This window comes from Elephantulus edwardii, unplaced genomic scaffold (assembly GCF_000299155.1).
Source record: "Elephantulus edwardii isolate Elephantulus edwardi_28Jun2011 unplaced genomic scaffold, EleEdw1.0 scaffold00254, whole genome shotgun sequence".
Classification (NCBI taxonomy): domain Eukaryota; kingdom Metazoa; phylum Chordata; class Mammalia; order Macroscelidea; family Macroscelididae; genus Elephantulus; species Elephantulus edwardii.
The window spans coordinates 2,023,827-2,047,933 of NW_006400004.1; the positions used below are offsets into that span (position 1 = coordinate 2,023,827).

General features: G+C 38.3%; 1 protein-coding gene and 1 pseudogene across 1 annotated transcript in view; both read left to right on the plus strand.

Moving 5' to 3' along the window:
* The window catches only part of LOC102853421, a 13,319-nt pseudogene extending 4,612 nt beyond the window's left edge, over window positions 1-8,707 (plus strand).
* The window catches only part of CWC27 (CWC27 spliceosome-associated protein homolog (S. cerevisiae)), a 288,670-nt gene that overhangs the window by 165,639 nt on the left and 98,924 nt on the right, over window positions 1-24,107 (plus strand). The gene's annotated exons all lie outside the window — the stretch shown is intronic.

The window sequence follows — 24,107 nt, forward strand, 5'->3', positions numbered from 1 at the left end:
TATTTTTATATTGAAATATAAAAATGTTTTCTGATACGTTCCAATGTGGTTTCACTTTTGAAATCTCAAGGAACTCTCAAATCAGAAAATACATAATGTTTTAAACCAAGAGAGGGTTAATGAAACTTAAAGTCTGAGCTTAACCAAAAGATCGATTGCTAAGCTGTGAATGTTAACATAGGGGGTTTTTGAGATTTCACAAAATACATGAGAGAAAATGTGAAACCTAAGGTCTTCAGAAGTTAAAAGGATCTAATAAAAGACCCTCCCTTGTATTTGGAGGGTGAAAGACCCTTATCCACAATACCCAAGACCATTCAAAATAAGCTGAATCATCTCACCTTCATCAGAACACTGCAAGAAAAATTGCCTGTCTTGAAACATGGAACAGAGTATTTTGAGGCCAGAATGTCTCCTAGGAACTCTAGCCACAAGGCAGCCTTCCCACCACTTGGAACCCAAATCTGACCTACCTGGGTGGCCCGAAAACCCTTCAGCCAAGAACTTAGCCTGAAATAGTCCTAGATGTGTAGTGTCTCCAGGAGTCTGATAAAAGCTAACATAAATCCCTTCTGCCGAAGCTTACTTTCATTACCAGTCCTCAGAGAAAATTCAAACAAATGGATAGACAAACAAATAAAAAGTCAAACAACTAAGGAAACCAGGTAGGGAGATGGGGGGGAGGGTGATAAAAATTCCAGGCTTCCTTACCAAAAGCCAGTAGAAACAACAAATGGCAAAATCAGACTCACAAATATTTCCAATTTCAGATCCTAAATGTAAAATTAGGTAATTCAGACCCTAAATATGAAATAAGTATACGCATGGTATTCCAGTACACCATAGGCATGAGAATGTAGATTAAAAGCCCATTTCAGACAACAAAAAAAGATATCTCAGAAATTTAATATAAAATATGATAATTGACTTTAAAAATTAAGTAAGCTTATGGAAAATTAGACATAACTGAAAAGAGCAGTGGTGAGCAGAAAGATGAAATTGAAAGTATATAGAAAATTTAGCTCAAAGTGATGATGTCTACTACATGTCTAATCAAGTTTCAGAAGACCATCACTGGCCAAATAAATACAATAGTTGAGAATTTTCTAGAGCTAATGAAAGAAGTCATTTCACAGAAGGTGGAAAAGCCCTTATGATTGAAAAGAGAACACATAAAAATAAATCAGACTGTTGTTAGGTTCTTAATGCCATGAAGTCAGTTCTTCTCCCCTAGTAAACATGGCCAAACTGCATGAGAAGCAATCTGGCGATTCTCCTATCCTGTTTCCACATTATTCTTCAAGTATACCAGCATCTCAGATTATTGGCTCAACATATTGATTTAATAAGGGTAGTTTAAGTATACACATCCAGCACACATCTTTCCTGATTTTAAACCACTGTTTCTCCTTGTTCTTTATAAATAACAGCCTCTTTCCCTACAGGTTCCACATGAGGGTAATTAAATGTTCTATAATCTCCATTCTTTGCTGTTATCCAGGTTTTGTCATGCTCCATCTAATGCCTTTGTGTGGCTATTAAGACACACGTAATAAATGTCTTTATGGTATTCTCTGCTTTCAGCCAAGATCCACCTGATATTAGCCATAATATCCCTTGTTCTACATCCTCTCCTAAATCTAGCTTGCATTTCTGGCAATTTTCTATGTGTATGCTGCTTCAACCATTTTTTTTTTTTTTTCGGTATCTTCAACAAACCAATACTTAACGTAGATTGTCAGTGATACTGTTTTATAATTTCCGCCTTCTGTTGAATCACCATTCTTTGAAATGTGCCCACCTTCTCTTCTAGTAGAAGTCTTCCCGATTTCTTGGTGTAGATAAGTAAGTGGTTCTGTGTCTATTTGTTACAATGTCTTAATTGATATTCCGTCAATTCTTGGGTCCTTGTCTTTCACCAATGCTTACAATGCAGTTTAAATCTCTTTCTTAAATACTGTAGGTTCTTGATCATCTGCTACCTCCAAAAATAGTTGAATGTCACTAATTCTTTTTGGTACAGTGATTCCCTGTATCATCTTCATTTTCTTTTATATTTTTTTACATCATTTAATAGTTTCTCCATAGAATCCCTACGTACTACAACTTTAAACATTAATGCTTTCACTTTGAGAAGTGCTGAACATAGTCGTATTGCCTTTTGACTTTCTAACTCTGATCTTTGAACATTTTATGACATTAACTTGTCTTTCCAGGCTGCCAATTGATGTTTTCTCATCAGCTCTTTGTATCATTTCGTGTGTTCTCCTTTACTTCCTTGTGTTCTCAGTCAAGTTTCAGACTCTCTTAAAACATCCGTTTGGGTTTTCTTCTTTTTTTCCTTTTTAATTTTTTTTTTTTTTGCTTTCATTTGTATAAAATCCTGCTTATCATTCCACAGCTCACCTAGTCATCAGTGAATGTACAGCGCTTCAAATGTATCCTTCAGATGGTCTCTAAATTCAAGTAGAAAATACTTTGGTCTTTGGTCTAGTTTTTATTTCCTTCAGCTTCAGGTTGAACTTGCATATGCGCAATCAATGGTCTGTTTCACAGTCAGTCCTTAGCTTGTTCTGATTGATGAGACAGAACTATTCCATAATCTCTTATTATAGATATAATAGATTTGATTGCTTTGTATCTCATTTGGTAAAGTACATGTGTTTGGTTATTATTTATGTTGCTGTGAAATAATAAAACATATATTTGTAAAAATATAAATAATCTTACAAAATTCCTGTCATGCAATCTCCAGCATAATTTCTGGCTCCAGGGCTGTGTTTTCAAACTCCTGGTCCTCCTCCTTTGTTTCTAACTCTTGTATTCTAAGCACCATTTTTATTCTGCAAAAATTGGTAAAAATCTTCAATTTTTTTTTCATTTTTGTCCTTAGTCGTAGTACATAAGTGAAGGAGTAGTCATATTATAATAATTATTATAATAGTAATAGTCATATTATAATAACTAGTCGTCCTTATAGGCATATGAATATTATAGTATCACTGGCAATATTCTACTTCAGGACAGAACTTGAAATATTCTTTTTTGTAATGAGTATGGTGCTATTCTTCTTTAATTTGTCCTTTCAAATATAGGACACATCAAGATTGTCTAATTCAAAATGACAAGTAGCAGGCTATTTCAGTATACTAATGCCTAGGATTGTATCTTTATGTCATCCATTCGATTTTTGACAATTTCTAATTTTCTAAGGTTCAGTGTTCATACATTCCACATTCCTGTTAATAATCTGTTTTTTACAGCTGTTAATTTTCTTTTTGAATCATGCTACCTCAATAAGTGAAAGTCCTAAAAGCTGTGTAAATAAGGTTGACTCTGCTTTGAGAGGAGAACTTATGGCTTAGTGGTAAGGAATTGCACTGCCAGCTCAAAGGTACTTGGATCAAATCCACTAGCTGATCCGTGGGTGGGGAAAAACAAGAATTCTCCTCCTTTGCGATTTCCTGCCTCTGAAAATCAGCTGAGAGTTGGTTCGAACTTGGTGGTACACATCAACCACCTGCTTTGAGGACACAACTCTTCTTTAGTTGTATTTTGCATGTCTTCCAACTCGAGGAGTTCATTTTCCAGAACCATATCGAAAAATGTTTTGCTATTATTCAGAAAGTTTTCAGTTTCCAGGGATTTTGTGTATGGGTTTTTTGGTTGATAGTGGTTTGGTTTCTTAGTTTGGGGTTGTTTTGTTGTTTGGGATTTTTTGTTTTAGGGTTTTGGGGGATTTTTTTGGAGGGGGAATTCCGAGAAATAGAGTAGGTCCTTCTGCCCTAGTCTTCCTTGACTTGAAAATTCTGCTGTAATGTATTCACCATGGACGACTGTGCTAATATTTCCAGTATCATAGCACTATGCAGGTTATAAAGTAAATAAAATTGAGAGGTACATGATTCTCTCTCTGTGTCTCTCTCTGTCTGCCAGCCTGTTAGAACTGACACATAACTGGCCCACCAGTGAGTTTTCAGAAGCTTTTAATCACATGAGAAAAGACTTGCCATCTTTTTCCCACAGAGCAGCTGACAGATTCGCACAATTCACCTTTGGGTTGGTAGTGTACCTGCCTGCCAATTAGGCCATCAGAGCACCTCCCAAATAAATACCAAACCTAGGTAATACAAATAAGCCTATAACTTGATTTTAACCTATATCAGCCTTATAGGGTGGATTTTCCAAGGCTGTAATCTTTATGGAGGTAAACTGCCTCATCGTTCTTCTGTGGTGTGGTTGATAGAATTGAATAGCCAAGAGTTTTAAACCACTACTAGAACCAGTTTTTTGGCAGAACTGAACACATTCTAATACTGCTTTAGAACATTTATTACCAAAGGTATCTAAAAAATAGCAGGAAATAAAAGACCAATTACCGTTTTTAAAGCAAAAATTGATTTCTTAACAGCAACAACTAAGGCATAAGATGAAGATATGTTTTCAATATGTTGAGATCAATATCCTTAGTGAAACAAAAACTGAAGAACTTATCCACCTGTAGATGTTCACTAGAGGAAATAATAAAGCACTTATTTTTGGGAAAATTCAGGTAAGTGTGGGAAATTCGCAAAGCACTTTATAAGGAAGAGCCATCACAAAATTAAGCCCAATGCCTTCTAATCCATTCCAACACTAGCAACTTTCCATTTAGTTTTTGAAGTTGTACATCTTTACATGAAAAGACTGATCATCTTTCTTCCACACAGTAATTGAATAATCCATACAGCTGACTTTATGGTTCGCAGCACAACATGGACTATATTGCATAGTCCTTTGTAGGAAAGACTGTTATTAGGTGCCATGATGTCAACTGTGACTCATTGTAACCCTGTCAACAGTGGATCTGAACCTTGCTGTATCCTGCACCAACCTCATTGATCTCTGTCATACTCAGTCCCATCATTATAGTCACTGTGCCCTTTCATCTTGTGGAGGGCTTTCCTCTCTTTCACTAACCCTCTACCTTTCCCAGCCAGATGTCTCTCCAAGAGCTGGTTCCTCCTGAGAATATGTCCAAAATAAGAGAGACAAAATTTCATCATCCTTGCAATTAAGAAACAGTCTGATTAAACTTCCTATAAGATAGACTTGTTTGTTTTTTTGAAAGTCCATGGAATATTCAATACTCTTTTCCAACAACAGAATTCAAAGGAATCAAAATTCTTTTTTTTGTCATTTTTATTCATTATCCAACTCTCTGCTAAATGGAAAGCAATTGCAAATACCTTGGTTTGGATCAAGCACACTTTGGTCTTTAAACTGACATTCTTGCCCTTTAGCACTTTGGAAAGGTCCCTGATGGAAGATTTTCCCAATGCTACTTGTCTTTTGATTTCTTGACTTTTGTTACTAAAACTGTAGATTGTATATCCAAGTAAAATCAAGTCTCTGGCAACTTCATTCTTTTCTCCATCAATTAAGATGTGGCCTGTTGGTCTAGTGGTGAGGATTTTTGTTTTCTTAATGTAAGATGTAACTCATTTTAGGGCTGTAATCTTGCTCTTCTGCAGCAAGTGTTTCAAGTCATCTTCACTGTCTGTGAGCCAGATTTTGTCATCTGCATAACATGTTTTGTTGATGAGTTTTTGTCCAATCCTCCAGTCTCTTGGTGCCTTCTGGATCATTCAGTCATTTGCCCGTAATATTTCTCAATACTTAAATTCAAGGCCTGAATTTGTTTTTCGGTTCTTTCAGTTTGAGGAATTCTGACAGCGCAGGAAGAGCCTTGATGAGATGGATTGATTCAGTGACTGGGGTAATGGGGGAGTAGGTATGTCAGAGACAGTGAGATTAACGCAGGATAGAGCAGGGTTTAGGGCTGTTGTATATGAGTTGCAAGCAACTCAATGGCACATAACAACAACTAACTAGCAAACTATATGAATTTAATGTTGAGTCATTTCTTCTTATACCTTTGTCTACTCCTTTTATAGGGAACTCTGGTGGCCTAGTGGCAAAGAACTGCTCTGCTATCCTGAAGGCACATAGATCAAAGCCACCAGCAACTATGCAGGAGAAAGATGGGCATTCTCCTCCTGTGCAATTAACTGCTTCTGAAAACCCACTGGAGGGTCCGCTATGGGTCATTTGTGACTCTATGGTACACAACAACAACAACAATTCCTATTATAGAGTATCCACATGAACCAAGCTAATATATCTACTAAAGCTTTTTTCATTTCTACAATGACATTATACTTTATAAAAGAGATTTTTCCAAAGTTTCTGTATTAAATAAAACTAACTAATAAAGTAGCCAACACAAAAAAAAAAAAATCAAGATAATGCTATAATTTCTTTTAATGATAGATGTACCAGCTAAACATTCAGGACTTGTTTCCAAAAGTAATGTGGTATAATAATAAAAGCACAGCCATAAGTAGCAGTTCTATCTCTGCCATTCATCTCTGTATGATATTAGATACTTCTGTTTGTTTTTTTCTTTAAGGTTTCTTAGTCATAATTATCTTAGTTTAGACCTCAAGACAAGATATTGATATAACATAGCAAATAGAACAAAGTGCTGACTAACCACACTTAAGGCAGGCCAGAAATCCCAGGGACAAGTCTAGTACCTTGGATTCAATAGCTCTTGGACAGCTTGCCCTAACTGCTGTATTCCAGTCTGTACCTATCATCTTGAAACATTGATTGACTAGTCATGTGTCATGCTATCCAGAGGGGTTGGTCTTTGACAATAGAAAGGGTCAAAATGCACTAAGCAAGCAAAAACACACCTACAGCACATGGCTTCTCTTAGCCTGAGTTTCCTTATTTGAAAACTGTTTGTTGTAAGATTTAAGTAAGTTGCACTACTAAAGTAGTAATGACAGTAGTAGTGGTCATAGATTTCTACTGCTCTGGGTGGTGACTTTAGGTCCAGGACTTCAAGTGGTTTTGTGTGAGAGGGGAGTTAAATGATGTTCTCCTCCTTCTTGTTGTGAGTTGCCTGAATAATCAAAGCCTTCATATAAGTCTTATATTTTCACTCTGCAAAATGGCTCTGCAGTACAACATGAAGCTGACGTTCCCTCATAACCCTATGGTTTGGGCCTGGGAAGTTAGTATTGTAATGTCTTGTGATGCCCAGCTTGTCCTGCATTCTCTCTACTTTTACTCATGTACCCAAGCAAAGTTCCACCCATCTTCTGTAGTCCCTTTGTGTAAATTGTGCAAGAGGGGCCACTGAGTTATATCTTTTGACCTTTGTTAACATATTTCTGTGTGCAAGTTGTCTCTGTGGGCATTACTGTGTTGACCTCAACTGCTTCAGGAAAGCTAAACTCCTACTTTTTCTCTGAGTAGGGAGAGGCTTATTGACCTGATAAATTTTAAAAACTGAATCACCTTATTTTTCCAGAGGAATGTTTGGAGAGGAATTGTGTATTATTTTTGTGTTTTTTTTAAATAATGCCACAAATATTAAATCAATAACAAATTAGCATCCTTTTGGGCTACAAACTACAGATTACTTTTGGCACCAAAGATGTTACAAAAATTCAAATTCTTGATTTAATAGATTACATTCAAGGGTGTTTGGGGTTTTTTAAAATGTTTAATGTATCTATATTGTTCTCAGGAGATATAAAAATAAGGTATTAATATTTTCATGAGATTCAACAAGTGTAACACTGCTCTCTGTTTTCCCTTTAGTTCAATTTTAATATTGTCCTTCGCTTCCTTTTTTTACATGGTTGTAGAATGTTATTACTGTGTTCCAAAGAACATATACTACAATTCTGTACACTTCTCTATCCAACATCAACCCCATCTTTCATTGGTTGCACACAAGACATAAGCAAAGTCATTCTTGTAGGGCTTGTAAATCCCTGTGGGTTTATTGAAAAATGAATGGTGTTATATATAAATGTCAGATTGTTTCATAACAGATCTTAAAACAATGAGATAATGTCTGTTAAAAGATTTTAAGTTCCATGGAGAAATAAAGGTCATAAAGACAAGTGATTTTTATTATGTTATTTCCATATATTTTTGCTGTTCCATTTGAAACGTGTGTGTGTGTGTGTGTGTGTCTGTGTGTGTCTGTGTGTCCATCTGTCCCCTTTTAACTGTATAGAACTAAATAACTATATTTGGTTGCTTCATTTTTACTCTTAGAATCAGTAAATTTGTCACCAATAATACTGATCAGAGTAAAATAATAAATTGAAAATTACCTGGTTTTAGGATTAAATATACTGGCTTTTCTTTTAAAGATTTGTTCTTATGCAATACTGATTTTTTTTATTATTGTGGATTTGTGTTTACTGAGTTTACAAAAACTTCAGAAAATTCACTGAGTTAAAAATTATTCCTGCCCTGTGGGCTGCAGCCTATGGGTGTGTCTAGGAGCCTTGTCTACTTTGTTTCCCTCACTCTTCCTGCTGTGTGGGAGACACTGGTTTAATCTGGATCAACCCTGTGTGGAGGAGACAGAACTGCAACAGCAGGAACAGCAGCATCAAGCTTGGCTCCAGAGCATTGCATTAAAAGACAACAACAACCTGGTGCCTATTGGCAACCCGGCCTCAGAGAACTATGACAATGAAGAAGATATGAAGATAGTGAGGAAGACTCAGAAGATGATGAGGACATGCAGGACATGGATTAGATGAATGAGTACAATGAATCACCTGACGATGGAGAGGTCAGTGAGGTGGACATGTAAGGCAACAAGCAGGATCAGGACCAGTGGATGATCTAGGTAGACAAGACAGGAGTTATCTTCAGGAAGATCCCAGGCCAGTCCGACCCAGCCTGCACCCCTCTTCAGAATCAGCTGACACCCTCAGCGCCTGAAAGCTTAACCTTGGGCACCTCCTCAGCTGCTGCCAGAACCTTGACTCCTTGGCCTCTCCAAGGCCATCAGCCTGCTCTTGAATCCCTAAGGCCTGACCCCACCCCACCTTCCTGGCCAGTGTCTCTTTCATTGGCTGCCACGTCTGATCTACTTTAACTCTCTTTAATAAAGACATAGGACTGGAAAAAAAATTATTCCCAAATGTATTTTTCTACCTCTGAGCTTCAGGCTCATATTTTGTTGTTGTTAAGAGCCATCAAGTTAAGTATGACTCACAGCAACCCTATGAAAAACAGATCTGAATCCTGACCTATATTGTGCCCTCCTCAGACTTCCTGGACTAGAGTCCATTGTGGCAGTCACTGTGTCAGTCCACCTGGTTGAGGGTCTTCCTCTCCTTCATCTACCCTCTACCTTTCAAAGTGTAATGTCTCTCTCCAAGGAATAGCCTCTCCTAGCTACATGCCTGAAATATGTGAGGCAAAGCTTTATAAGTTTTACCTTCAAAGAGCACTCTGGCTTCACTTTCTCCTAGACCTATTTGTTTGTTCTTTTGGCAATCCTGGGATGTTTAGCGCTCATCTCCAACACTCAGCTCAAAGCATCAGTTCTTTCTCTGTCATCCTTATTCATTGTCCTGCTCTCAGATGCATAGCAAGTGATCAGAAGGACCATGGTCTGAATCAGACACACCTTTGTCCTCAAACTGACATCATTATTCCTCAATAATTTGGAGAGGTCCGTAACTGCAGACCTTCCCAGTGCACTATGTCACCTGATTTCCTGACTGCTTGTGTCAAGGGTGTTGAAAAAAAAATGTATTTACGTATATTAATTATGATCAGGTCTGTCTTGGAAGAAGTGCTATCAAACTGTTCCTTGCGGACAAAGATGGTAATACTTTGCTTCACATGCTTTGGCCATTTTGTATGATGAACTAATCATTTGATAAACTGGGCTATATGAAGAATGTGGCATTAGAATTGGAGTAAGACTCATCAACAACCTGCACTATGCAGATATCAAAACCTTGCATACTGGAAGTGAAGAGAATTTGAAGCATTCGCTGCAGAATGTCAGTGACTACAACCTTCAATATGTATTGTATTTCAACGTCAAAAAAGCCCCAGAAATCCTCATTAGACAAATAGGCAACATCAATACCAGTTTAAAAAAAAACCAAACATTGAAGTTGTAAAGATTTCCTTTGACTTTAAATCCAAGATCAACACTTTTGGTACCAGCAGTCATGAAATCCAAAGATGTGCTGTGTTAGGAAAATTTGCTGTTAAGGAACTCTCCAAATAGCTAAAGAGCGATGATGTTGGTTTAAAGATAAAGGTGCGCCTGATCCGAGTCATGATCTTTTCAGTTATTTCCTATGCATCTAAAAGTTGAAAAATTAGTAAAGATGGCAGAAAAAGAGTCTGATGCCTTTCAGTTGTGGTGTTGGAGAAAAGTATTAAATATTCCATGGATTGCCAAATGAATAAACAAGTCTGTCTTGCAGCAATGCGTCCAAAGTTCTCCTTAGAAGTAAAGATGGTAAAATTTCATCTTACATGCTTTGGGCATTTTGCCTGAGAGGCTAGTTATTGGAAAAGGTCAGCATGATGGGAAAGGTGGAGGGAGGTTCAGAAAAAGAGAGGAAGACACTCAACAAGATAGATTGACACAGTAACTGTAACAATAGGCTAGAGCATATCAGAGATTGTTAGGATGGTACAAGATAGGGCAAGATTCACATCTTTTGTTCATATGAGTTATAGGCAACTTGATGGCACCTAACAAGAATGACATTATTGATAGTATCACTGTTCTTTTAATCAGCCAGGTTCAAAAAAATATATTATCACTTATCCTCTCAGGCCAGCCCTAGAGAAATTTACTGTGTCTTTTAAATTCATCTCTTTATTTCCTATTTTGTCATTCAGTGTTCTAAATATGTTTTTTTCTAGAATATGTACTAACTTTCTAATTGGTTTCCCTGTTTCTATAATTCTCTTTTTCCAGTCAGTCCTACACTTGTGGAGTTTAGATAGATAGATTAATAATAATAATGATAATAATAATAATAAAATATCTGCACCTTGAGAAATTTATTAAAGTCTATAAACTACAGTTTCTTTATCTGGAAAAATAACTATTTCATGCATCATGGTTTTAATCCACTAAGGTAACACAGTGTCCTGGTCTAGTTTCATGGTTTGAGAACCCCAAGATAGCTTAAGTGTAAGGGATGGATTCTTTTGAGAATGTAAGGATTCTCACATATGCCCAAAGACAGGAACCAAGGAATCTGAATATAGAATTTGATCAGAAACTGAGGCTGCTCTCTCTTCACAACTATTTGATCCATCTCTCATGCCATTTCTCCTTTGTTTTTCATGTCTGCTTCACACTCTTCTTTCTGCTTACAGTCTTCTGTTTACTAACAGTTTACACATGGTCTCAAATTTCTGGCAGCTCCCTATTGGTGCACTGCTGTGACCTTCATTTTCAGCAAAAATGTACTTGTGTGTAATAATGATATTGTTTGGTAATTTCCACTTTCTTTGGGATCATTTTTCTTTGAAATGACCTCAAATATGGATCTATTTCTGTTGGTTGACAGGGTAGATGTTTTCAAATGTCCTGGCACAAAAGAATAGGCAAATTGAGCACTGATCCCATTTGTTGAAACACCCCAACAGATAGTCCCTCGGTTTTCACTAGTGCTCCCAGTTCAATTTAGAATTTTTTCCTTCAGTTCTGTCAGATATTCATCAAATGCTACCTGCTGAAATGATTGAACATCTGCCAGTTCTTTTTGATACAGTCACTCTATGTATTACTTCCATATTCTTTTGTTCTTTCTTGAATTGTTCAATATTTTACCCACAAAATCAGTTATTCAGTATTGCAACTTGAAAGAGAACCTTTTTCTTCAATTCTTTCCGTATGCCTAATATCTAGTATATCCTTTCCTTTTGGTTTCCTAACCAGGTCCTTGTACATATCTTTATAATTCTTTGTCTTCTCAAGCTACCCTTTTACATTTTCTGTTCAGCTATCTTACTTCAACATTTTTTCCCTTTATTTTAGATTTGCAACCTTCTAGATTGAGTTTTGGAGTCTTTTCAGACATCCATTTTGGGATTTTATTTCTTCCTTATCTTTTTAATGATTTTTGCTTTTTTCAAGTCTCAAATTCTTGAGGTCATTCAATATTTTGCCTGGCTTTGGTTATTAGTGTTCATTGTGTCAAATCTATTTTTGAGTGGTCTCTAAATTCAGATCGATATACTCAAGTTTGTATTTTTGCTCTCAAGTACCTATTTTCATTTTCTTTAGATTCAACTTGAAGTTAGATGTTGCGTCAAGTACAACTTGACCCTGTGAGCCCTGACCCTGACCTATCCTGTGCCATCATAATCTCCAACACAGTTAAGCCTATTTCTGCAGTCATAGTGTCACTCCATCTCATTGAAGGTCTTCCTCTTTATTATTCAACCTCCACCTTTCCAAGCATGATATATGTTTCTAAGGAATAGTCTTTCCTAGCAACGTGCCCAAAATATGTAAGATGAAGATTCTCCATCCTTACCTGCAAAGAGCACTCTGGATGCACCAAGACCTATTTACTTGGATTCTTGGCAGTCCATGGACTATTTATTTAGGGCTCTTCTCCAGTACCACGACTCAAAGTCATCAGTTCTTCTGTCATATTTATTCATTGTCTAGTTCTCATATACATAGCGAGTGGCTAAAAAGACCATAGCCTGAATGAGGCACACCTTGGTCTTAAAACTGACATCATTGCTTCTCAGTGATTTGGAGAGATCCCAAATAGCGGACTGGCTTGATGCAATACTTAACCTGATTTCCTGACTGCTGGTACCAATGGTGTTGATTGTGGATCCAAGCAAGTTGAAATTGTTGACAATTTCAATCTTTTCTCCTTCTATCATGATGTTGCCTATCAGTCCAGTGGTGAGGATTTTTGTCTTCTTGATGTTAATATGCAACCCATATTGAAGACTATCTTTGATACTCTGAAGTGTTTCAAGTCTTAGTTTCAGTAAGCAAGGTTCTGTCATATGCATTGTACAGCTTGTTCATGAGTCTTCTTCCAATCCTGATACCACATTCTTCTTATTTTTTTTCTCTCAGTTTCTCTCTGGCATTGCATAGCACACTACCTAACATGTGAAACAGGTCATTCTAGGATTATTGGACATACTTAAGCTGTTAGGATGGATATTATTTTTTTTATTTCATTTCTTTCTTTTTTAATTTATTTTTTTATTTATTCCCACACCTTATTGTGTGCCATCGAGCTAGATCCGTCTGGCACAGGAGATTTCCCCTCCTTCTTCAGTAGAGCATTTGATGGATTCGAACCACACACCTTTAGGACTGAAGCACAGCTTCTTGCCACTAGGCCACCAGAGCTCCCCCACCGCACTCTTCTTCATGGAGTTTACGTCACAAATTATTTCTTCAGTATACGTATTGAATAGGTATAGAGTAAGGATACAACCCTGATATATACAGCTTTTCTAACTTAAATCATGCAGTAGTCCCTTGCTCTGTTCAGACAACAGCTTGTTGGTCTAGGTATAGATTTTGCATAAGCACAACTAAATATTCTAGGAATACCTTTCTTCTCCATGTTAGCCGTAGTTGGTTATGATTTGTGTAGTCAAATGCTTTTGTATGGTCAATAAAACACAGATATTCTTCTGATATTCTCCGCTTTCAGCCAGAATCCATTAGATATCAGCAGTGGTATCCCTAATGCCAAAGCCTCTTTGAAACCTAGTTTGAACTCTGTTTTGGATGATCTTCAGCAATATTTTGCTTGCATGTGATAATAACAGTATTATTGTTGTTGTTAAGTGCCGTCAAGCCGTAGATGACTCATAGTAACCCTATGAATGAAAGACCTGAATACTTGTATAACTTTCATTGTTTCTCTACATTCATAGAGTTTCTGGAGGCAAGCTATTTCAGAAGTGGATGTCACTCCTCCTTCTAAGCTTGTTTTAACTGGGGAGCTCCACCAAACACTGTCCACCATGGGTAACCATTATTGCATTTGATACATTAGTGTTACAGTGTTTAGCATCACAGTAACCATGAGTTAGCTCTGTACAGCAAATGGACAGAGCAGTTAGAAAAATATTTGACCAAAAACAAAACCAGGGCTGAGGGCTGCAGATTAAAATCACCCATCTTTGGCTTGATAGCATAACTTTCTAACCACTAGGCCAACAGAGCATTCTCTATGTTGTTATTTTTGTTAAGTGCTGTCGAGCCATTGATGACTCATAGCGACCCTATTATGAATGAAAGATCTGAACACTTATAGAACTTTCATCGTTTCTCCTAGTTCATAGAGTTACATGGGCTCAGTTGGTCACTTCAAGGAAGTACACCAACATGTCCACCTGCTGATCCCAGTCACCCTTTGATCCTGAAAGGGAGTTCTTTTGTAGGGCATTGACATGTCCAACTCTAATGCTCCCCTTAAATTCCCAGAATGCTTTCCGTAGCTCTATGCACCACACAGGTATCCCTTTAAATGTCCAATTTTCCATGCTCCATTTTCTGACTATATGGCTAAGTCATTAGCCACTTCCTATAAATCAGTTAAAATTAATACATGTGATTTCTCACAATTTCCCTTTTTCTCAGTCACTAGTCACATGCTAAAGAGACAGTGTGCAATTCAGCCATTGATCTGATATGTTCTTGCCTTCCATAATCAAAGTCTTCTCATCTGCTGGTCTTAATGTGGCATCTTTCCACGTCAGATGTTGTCCATATACCCTGGAACTGCCATCTGTGAACTAGGCAGCCCTTTGCTGATCAGCAGGAAGTTGTTCATAGGGTAACTGTCCCTGTGACAGAGGGCTCTGAAAGCTTCTCACGAGGTTCCAGGTTAGGATTAGTGGGAAAACAGACTACTTCCTTATGAGTACAGTGGTTGCCTCCCTGCATTCCCCTAATGCCTCATTCCTGTATGAACTGTTTCCTTTTTATCACAGAACTGTTTGGGGCACCACCTTTTTTTTATTACAGTGTTTCTCTGACATCACCCATGACATGATGAGTATATTTCAGGTCTCATAAAATTACATAGTAAGTTGAGGTCTGGGAGCTTCTTTTTTAACAAGCAATTAGTAGGTGGGCCTTTGTGATTAACTGTCGATTAAGGGCTGGGAGTGTCTTACTTAAAGCAGTTGGGATCCAGGAGAGTTGATATCATGTCTGTGACTGCTAAAGCCACTGGTGGCACTATTATTTAGTCTTCAGTGAACCTCTTTTACAGACTATTCAGGCTGTTTTACAGAGTGTTTGAGTATTTGTCAGCCTTTGTTATTGCTGTTAGGTGCCTTCAAGACAAGTAGGACTTACAGCAGCCCTATGAACAGCAGATCTGAACCCTGTGCCATCCTCACAATTTCTGACACACTTGAGTCTGTTGACACAGTCACTGCTTCAGTTGACCTGGTCAAGGATCTCCCCTTTTGCAGACCCTCCACCTTTCCAAGCGTGATGTCCCTCTCCAAGGAAGAACCTCTCCTATCAATATGCCCAATTTATGTGAGGGGAAGTTTAATCATCTTTGCCTCCAAAGCGCACCTTCTCCAAGACACATCTATTTGTTCTTTTTACAGTCCATGAAATATTGAGTATTCTTCACCAGTATCACAGTTCAAATGCATCACTTCTTTTTTTGTCATACAACCCTCTGCCGTATAGCAAGTGATTGAAAAATCCATGGCCTGAACAAGGTTCACCTTAATGCTCAAACTAACATCATTGCTCCTGCATAATTTGGAGTGGTATCATTTAGTGCATGATAGACTTGCTAAATACATAAACAACTGTTAACAGATTGAAGAAAGAAATAGGCAGCACCACAATAGTGGTAGGAAACTTTAATAAACCACTCTCACCCAAAGATAGGTCAATTCAAAAGAAACTTAACAAAGATGCAGAAGACCTAAACTACAATCAGCCAACTTGACCTTGTGGATGTATCCTGAGAGATCTGGACAATGACTAGGGAGGACAGAAGGAGAATTGATGTGCGACTTTGAGCTGTGGTGCTGGGAGAAGAGTATTGAATGTACGATGGACTGCCAAGAAAACAAACAGATTCATCCTAGAGAGTGTTAAACCAGGCTGCTCCTTGGAGGCAAGGATTCTGGGGCTTCGCCTGACGTACTTTGGACAGGTTGTAAGGAGAGACAGGTCTTTGGAGAGGGACATCGTGCTGGGTAGAGTAGAGGGACAGCGCAGGAGGGGAAGACCCTCTGTGAGGTGGATTGATTCAGTGACTGGGGTAATCAGGGTGGGTGTGTCAGAGGCAATGCGATTGATTGGCACAGGATGGAGTGGGGTTTAGGGCTGTTGTACATAGGGTCGCTATGAGTCGCAAACAACTCGACAACACATAACAACAACAAACAACAATCATTTAGTGCATAGGTCTTGAGCAATGTTATGTCTTCTTGATCACTTTAATCACTATATAGTGCCCTTCCTTATCTTTTATGGTGGTTTTCATTCTGAAGTCTGTTTTATCAGAGAGTAGGATTGCCACTTTTGGTTTTATTTTTGTGTGTGTATGCTATTTGCTTGGTATATTTTTTCCCAGCCTTTGATTTTTATCTTTCTACTTTATTAAAAAGTAAAGTTTATTAGATGTGCCCCTTGCAGACAACTTATTGATGGGCTTTATGGTGTTGGCTTTTTTCCATTCTGCTACCCTTTCAATTGGTGCATTTAATCCATTCAATTTAAATGTGATTATTGACAGGCCATGTTTTATCGTTGCTATTTTTTTTTGTTGTTGTGGGTTTTTTGTTTTTTTCTAATTACTGTGATCCATCCACTTTCCATTGGTGTCTCTGTCTGAAGGACTTCCTTTAAAATTTCTTGTAGAATTAAAAAAAAAAATTTCTTGTAGAATTCAACTTGTTTTTACAAATTCTTTATATTCCTGCTTTTTTGCGAATGATCTTATTCCTTCCTCATATTTGATGGCCAGCTTTGCTGGGTACAGGATCCTCTGGCAAGTGGTGGGTGTGTGTGGGGGGGGCCTTGTTTGGGGTTTTTTTTTGTTGGGTCTTTTTTTTTGCAACTTTCTGTTTATATCATCCCATTGTCTTAGCTTTTTTTAATATCTCCCTTTTTAAAAAATTGTGTTTCACTCTTAGTTTGTTTTAATTTTGAGTTGTTTTCGGTGAGGTTTTTTTTCCCCAGCCCATACCTCCACCCACCATACTCTTCAACCAGGTGATATTCCCCAACTCACTACCCCTCCCCTTTCCCCTTCTGTCTTTGTCATCAGTTATCCTCAGCCAATGTCTTCAGTGCAGCTTTAACGTCTTCCTTCATTACCATTGGTTCTTGATCATATGTTCCTTTCTGAAATGCTTCTGATCAGCCAATTCTTTTTCCTAAAGTGACTCTATGTGTTCTCTCCATCTTCTTTTTGATGTTTTCTGGAGATTTTTTCCCCATAGCATCCTTCAGAATTTCATTCACATCTTGAATTTGTTTTTCAGGTTTTTGGCTTGAGAAATGCAAAGCTAGTTCTTCCTTTTTTATTTTCTAACTCCTCTTTTTACATTTTGTTGTAATACTTTGTTTTGTCTTGCTGCTCTTTGAAATCTTTTATTTATTTCTTTTATGTCAGCATTTCTTTCTTTTATGAAGAAAAATATGACAGTGGCAATGATATCTTTTGTGCCATGGCCTTTTATGAATCCAGCTTAAATTTCTGACATTCCCTGTTGTCTAAGAGCAGGAAATGGCACATGAGGAACAAGGCCGTGAGCATCTCTCTGAAAGGACCAGAAGAAGTAAGAATAGCACATACCCTCACTGCCCCAGAATATGAAACAGATAACTCGTCCCATGCTGCCTCTAGAGCCACACCAACAGCAAGAGGTTTGTTTATTCGTTGCTGACTGAGAATCACAGTTGTGGTACTGAGAATGTGGTTTATTCCGGAGGAAGTTGGAGAGTGGGGGAGGCAAGGAATAATCACCCAATGCAAGTCTAGGTTTTAGCCCAAGTTCGAAGGCACAATTCCTTAATAGTCCAGGCTCTGATTTCAATTCAAGAGTCACATACAAATTTTCAGAAAGATCTGCCTGCCTCAGCTTCGCCTTCAAGCATCTGGCAAGAACAGCAAAAATCTTTAACTGTGGCCTTTATCTCAGGCTCTTCTACTTACACCTTGCCACCGTTTCTCCACAGCAATGCCACAATCTCTCTACTACCAAGGTCTCCACAAGTCTTACCCATCTCAATTCTTTCTACCCGTTTTGGGAAGCACTCTTGCTCTTCTCCTAGCTCCACAGCTGTTCATGATTTGTTACACCGTGATGATTTACAAGATCATGTGTCTGCAGTTATGGCAGCTGACGACCAACAGGAACTAGCTATAATGGCTATAGAAAAAAACCAAAAAAGTAGTCAACTTTTAGGATAACACCACACCTGTCAATATATTGTTTTGGCTTTAAAAAAAAATAATAATAATCTTTTTCTTTGTTCAAGGCCTCAAACCTGTTCCTGAGATGGTTTTGAAATTCAAGTGGGATAGACTCAAGGTCATATTTTGGTTCCTGTGAATTTGATTTCATTTTCCTTAGCTTCAGCTTGAACTTGCATATGAATAGTTGGTGGTCTGTTCCACAATCAGCCCTCGGCCTAGTTTTCACAGCTGATATTGAGGTTCTCCAGCAGTTCTTTCCACAGATGTAATCAATCTGATTCCTATGCATACCATCGGGTGAAATCCATGTGTATAGCCTTCTTTATGTTTCTTGTAAAATGTATTTGCAACAAATAAATTGTTAATTGTGCAAAATTCTATCATCTTATCTCCAGTTTCATTTCTGTCACCAAGTCCATGCTTTCCAACTACTGATGCTTCTTCTCTGTTTCCAACTTTCACATTCCAGTCACTCATTATTATTAATGCATCTTGATTGCATGTTTGATCGATCTATGACTGCAAATGTTGGTAGAAATCTTCTATTTCCTCTTCTTTGGCTCTGGTTGTTGGTGCATATATCTGAATTATAGTATTCATTGGACTTCCTTGTATGCATATGGATATCCTGTCACTCAGAACATTGTATTTCATGATGGATCTAGAAATGACTTTTTTTTTTACAAATCCATAATTTTATTTGCTTTTCAATAAGTTTAAATCCTCAAGGGATACAGCATCACACAGATTCTGTGTCCTATGGCCTCAGCAGGAAGGTTGCTCCGAAACTTGGCCCAAACCATGCCACTGTTTCCATGGGCACGAGTTACCTTTCCCCAGATTACTCTGGTTTTATTGGGTTTGCCAACATGAGTCACTATATTATTTTTTGCTTTGTAAACATAAGCACATCTCTTGCCTAAATTTTCATACTGGGAAGCTCTACCTCAGTTGCCCTGTTAGTCTACATGTGTTCTATTGTATATAAGCTTCATCTGACATACTTTGGGCATGTTGCAAGGAGGAACCAGTCCTTGGAGAAGAACATCATGCTTGGGAGGGAGGAAGGACAGCACAGGAGAGGAAGACCCTCTAGGAGGTGGATTGATTGAGTGACTGGGGTAATGGGGGTAGGTGTATCAGAGACAGTGAGATAGAGCAGGGTTTAGGGCTTTTGTACATAGGGTCTCTATGAGTTGCAAGTGACTTGACGGCACATAACAACAATTTTTTACTTTAGCATTTCTTTCTTTTATGAAGAATAATGTGTCATCAGGTTTAGAGGAAGACTCATTAACAACCTGCTTTATGTGGGTGATACAACCTTGCTTGCTGAAAGTCAAAGAGGACTTGACACACTTTCCACAGAATAATATCAAGGTTTGCATCTCAACATCAAGAAAACAAATACTCTTACCACTGACCAATAGGCAACATCAAAGTAGATGGGGAAAAGATTGAGATTGTCAATTATTTTCTCTTACTTGGCTCCACAATCAACACTCATAATACTGGCAGTCAAGAAATCAAGAAATTCATTGCATTGGCAAAATCTCCTGTCAAGGACCTCTCCAGAGTGCTAAAGACCAAGACTGTCAGTTTGAAGGCTAAGATGAGCCTAATCTGAACCATGATCTTTTTAGTTACTGCCTGTGCATCTGAAAGTTGGACAGTGACTAAGAATGGCAAAGGAAGAATTGATAAACATTTGACTTGTGATGTTGTATAAAACTCCCATAGTCTGTCAAAAGATAAGTAAATCTGACAGAGGAAGTGCAACCTAGGTTTTCTTTGAGTCAAGGATGACAAAACTTGGTCTCACGTACTTTGAGCATGTTTTTAGGTGTAGAAAAAGACATCATGCTTGGAAAGGTGAAGGGTCGTTGAAAGAGAGGAAGATCCTCAATAAGATGGTATAATCAACACAGTGACTATCAGTAGGCTCCAGGAATTCGAAATGATGAGGGTGGCACAGGATACGGTAAGATTCAGATCTATTGTTCATAGGATCACTATGAGTCATTGTTGATTAGATGACATTTAACAACAGTGATGTGGCAAAAATGAGCACAGAAAAATTTATATATACCGTGTAACACTAGGTAATAATAACTCTTGGATTGCAATTTTTCAGATTTTGTTTTCTTCTAAAATTCTGTATGTTACAAGGCCAGCACTGGATAACTAGGGGGATGTTAGTCAACCAAGTCATTCCTGTTGAGTTGAAACTGATTCAGAGCTGACCCTCTAGTGGATTTCTGAAGTTATAAATCATATGGGAGGTGATTGCCCACCATTCTTTAACAAAATAGCTGGTGAATTTGAGAGGTGAGCCTTTATTTATGTTAGCAATGCAACTCTCAACAGACTATGCTACCAGCACTCTCTAATATGAGGGGGAAACTCAATAATCTACTACTTCCTTCCTAGTAATATAAAATATCTTTTTGGGACTTCAAGTTTTTTATTCTTTGATATTAACTGGGGGAAAATCCCAGCTGCAAAATAGCATGTGATATCACCACATAGATGTATATGTATTTATACATATATACATCCATACGTACCCACATAGTCTTATTTTGTAAAAATAAGTGCATTACTATTGTCAGATGCCATTGAGACTGCTTCTACTCAGTTAGGTACGGTCATTGTCTCTAATGCCTCTACCCCCATTACCCCAGATTCTGTGTTAGTCTATCTCATCCAAGATCTTTCTCTCCTGTGCTGTTCCTTCACTTTTCCCAAGCATGATATCCTTCAAAAAGGACTAGTCTTTCCTAACAACATACCCAAAGTATGTGAGGCAGGGCTTCAAAATCCTTGACTCAAGTAGCAACCTGGTTTCCTCCTCTCCAGGATAGACCTATTTGTTCTCTTGGCAGTGTGTGATATGTTCAGTACTCATCTCCAGCACCACAGCTCAAAGGCATTGAATCTTCTTTTGTCATCTTTTTTTTTTTGTTGTTGGGAAAAATATGTTGGGGATACAAGGAGGTAAGGGTTGGGAGCAGAAGGTTGAGGATGGTTAGGAATGAAAATTGCAGGGATGCAGTTGCAGAGCTGTACAATTTGGTTGGTGGGGGGAGCAGGTGAAGGAAATGAAAAGGATCCAGTGGGGACCAGATGATATAGGGCAATGGTAAGCATAGTCCAAATTTGATTAAACAAAATGTCTTATTCACTTGTGGATTTCTCATCTGGAAATTGGGTGCAGACTCTCTGGCTTCTTCATTCTGAACAGGGGCGTTAATGTGAAGGGGGAAATGGAACACACTTTATCACCTTACTGGTGGTCTTGGATTAAAGCTGCTTGCCTTCTTATTCTGTTAGAAGATATTTTCCTGACATTTACTCCCCTCTGGACTGCAAAGTGTTTTCCCAGGTGGGTCTAATGGGGATGGCTGACTGAACCCTGAGGCTCCATTCTCCTTTGCTTCCTTATCTGCTAGTTGTATTTCCTTTTTGTCTCTAGAACTGGGTTCAGGGTCAGGTCTGGAGTAAAACTCAGTGTTAAGGTGACCTAAAGGAAAGGGAGCAAACCTAGAGAGAACAAACTTGTGAGTTACAAATAGAAGGGCTTTGAGGGTGTTACTTACAGGTGTACTGGGGGAGAGGGTTGAGGAAAGTAGCCTAGATAAAATTCTCTGAATACCCTATGCAGTTTTTTTACCCAGGGGTCGGATGGCACAACCTGAGGGCTGAGGAGCTCACCCTGAGGGCCGAAGACAGGTCGCCCCGAGCCGAGGATCGAAGATGGCTTGCCCCAAGCCATTCTTTTGTCATCTTTAGTCATTGTCCACCTTTCTAATGAATAGCAAGTAATTGCAAAGACCACGGTCTGAATCAAGTGTACCTTAGTCTCCAGACTGACCTCTTGGCTCTTCAGCACTCTAAAAAGTTCCTTCACAGCAGATTTACCCAATGCAGTTTGGGTTGTTTTTTTTTTTTTTCTTTTCTCACGGCTAATTTCAAGAGCATTGATTGTGGAGCTGAACAAGTTGAAATTGTAACTTCAGTCTCTTCTCCATCTATCATGGTGCTGCCATTTAGCCCAGTCATGAGAATCTTTGTTTTTCTGATGTTGAGATTCAATCCATGTTAAAGACTGCAATCCTTGACCTTCTGCAGCAAGCAATTCACTTCCTTCTCAGTTTCTGGCAAGCAAGATTGTGTCATCTGCGTAACAGAGGATATTGATAAGTCTTTCTCCAATCCTGATGCCACCTTCCATCTCATAAAGTCCATCTTCCTGAATGACCTGTTCTGCATATATATTGAAATGGTATGGAGCCAGGATGAATCTCTGATGCATTCCTTTCCTGATTTTGAACCACTCAGTGTTTCCTTGCTCTGTCCTGACAACTGCTTTGTCAAGTATTGATTGCCTATGAGCACAATTTTGGTGGTGGTGGGTTTTTTCTCTGATTCTTTGTAGATTCTTTACAGATAATTAGGGTGTTCTAGCCCTGAAAAGATTAGTCCCTTTTCAGATAAATTATTGCCAAACATTCCTCCACCCCTACCCCAGTCTATAGGTTCTAATTTTTAAGCTTTTGGAGAAGTCTTAATGCATGTAAGGACTTAATTATCAGAAGTTCTCAGTTGTCTAGTTTATCCTCTGAGGATTGTGCATTTTTTGTTTGATGGTCAATTTATGTCATAGATTAGGGTTCCTTAGTTGTTATTATTATATTATTATTATCCTAGTTTTTCTTTGATGAAATTTATAGTTTTATGATTTATGCCTATGTCTTTGATCTATCTTGAGTTAGTTTTTGTGTGTGATGAGAAGCGTGGATCTTGTTTACATTTTCTGCAAATCAGTATCCAGCTCCGGTAACATTATTAGTTAATGGGAGCCCTGGTATGTAGTTCATAGAGAGTTGTCTAACTCAAAGGTGACACCTCTCTGTTTGTTGGAATACCAGTGACTCCAGACAAGAAAGATAGACAACCATCTCCCAGGCAATGACAGTTTCAGAAGCCAAATGGAGGATCAGTTATAAATTATTTGGTTCTGTCTCACTGTCAATGAGACAGTTGAAACAATTTTTTTTTAAGGATGCTGTCTTTCCCCCATTTAATGGACTTCATTTCTTTGGAAAAGATCGGTTTTCCATAGACACAGAATGGATTTATTTGTGGGTTCTCAATTCTATTCTGATGGTCTAATTATCTGTCACTGTACTAAAATGTTTTGCTCACCATGACTGTGGAGGTTTTGCCATCATCCCTTTTAAATATTTACATTCCACTATATCACAAAGCTTTGTTTTCTTCTCCATTTGTACTGACAATCAAAAGGTTAAGGTTCTCAATTCAAATCCACCAGCTGTGGGAGAAATATGGGCATTCTCCTCATGTGGTTTACAGCCTGCTGAAGGATCAGCTCTGAGCGTGTTCTGACTCAAGAGCATATAACAAGAACAACATATAAACTCAAGGGATCTTATTTCATCGCTTATACTCTGTTATCATTACTTTAAGGGGTTTTTTTTTCCTTTCTAATACTTAGAATGTTTTTGTTGTTATGTGCCATCGAGTGCCTTGCAACTCATAGCGACCCTGTATACAACAGCCCTAAACTCTGCTCTGTCCTGTGCCAATTGCACTGTCTCTGACACTCCCATTCTGATTACGCCAGTCACTGAATCAGTCCACCTCACAGAGGGTCTTCCTCTCCTGCGCTGTCCCTGCAACCTCCCAAGCATGATGTCCTTCTCCAAGGACCAGTCTCTCCTCACAACATGTCCAAAGTATGTTAGACAGAGCCTCAGAATCCTTGCCTCCAAGGAGCCA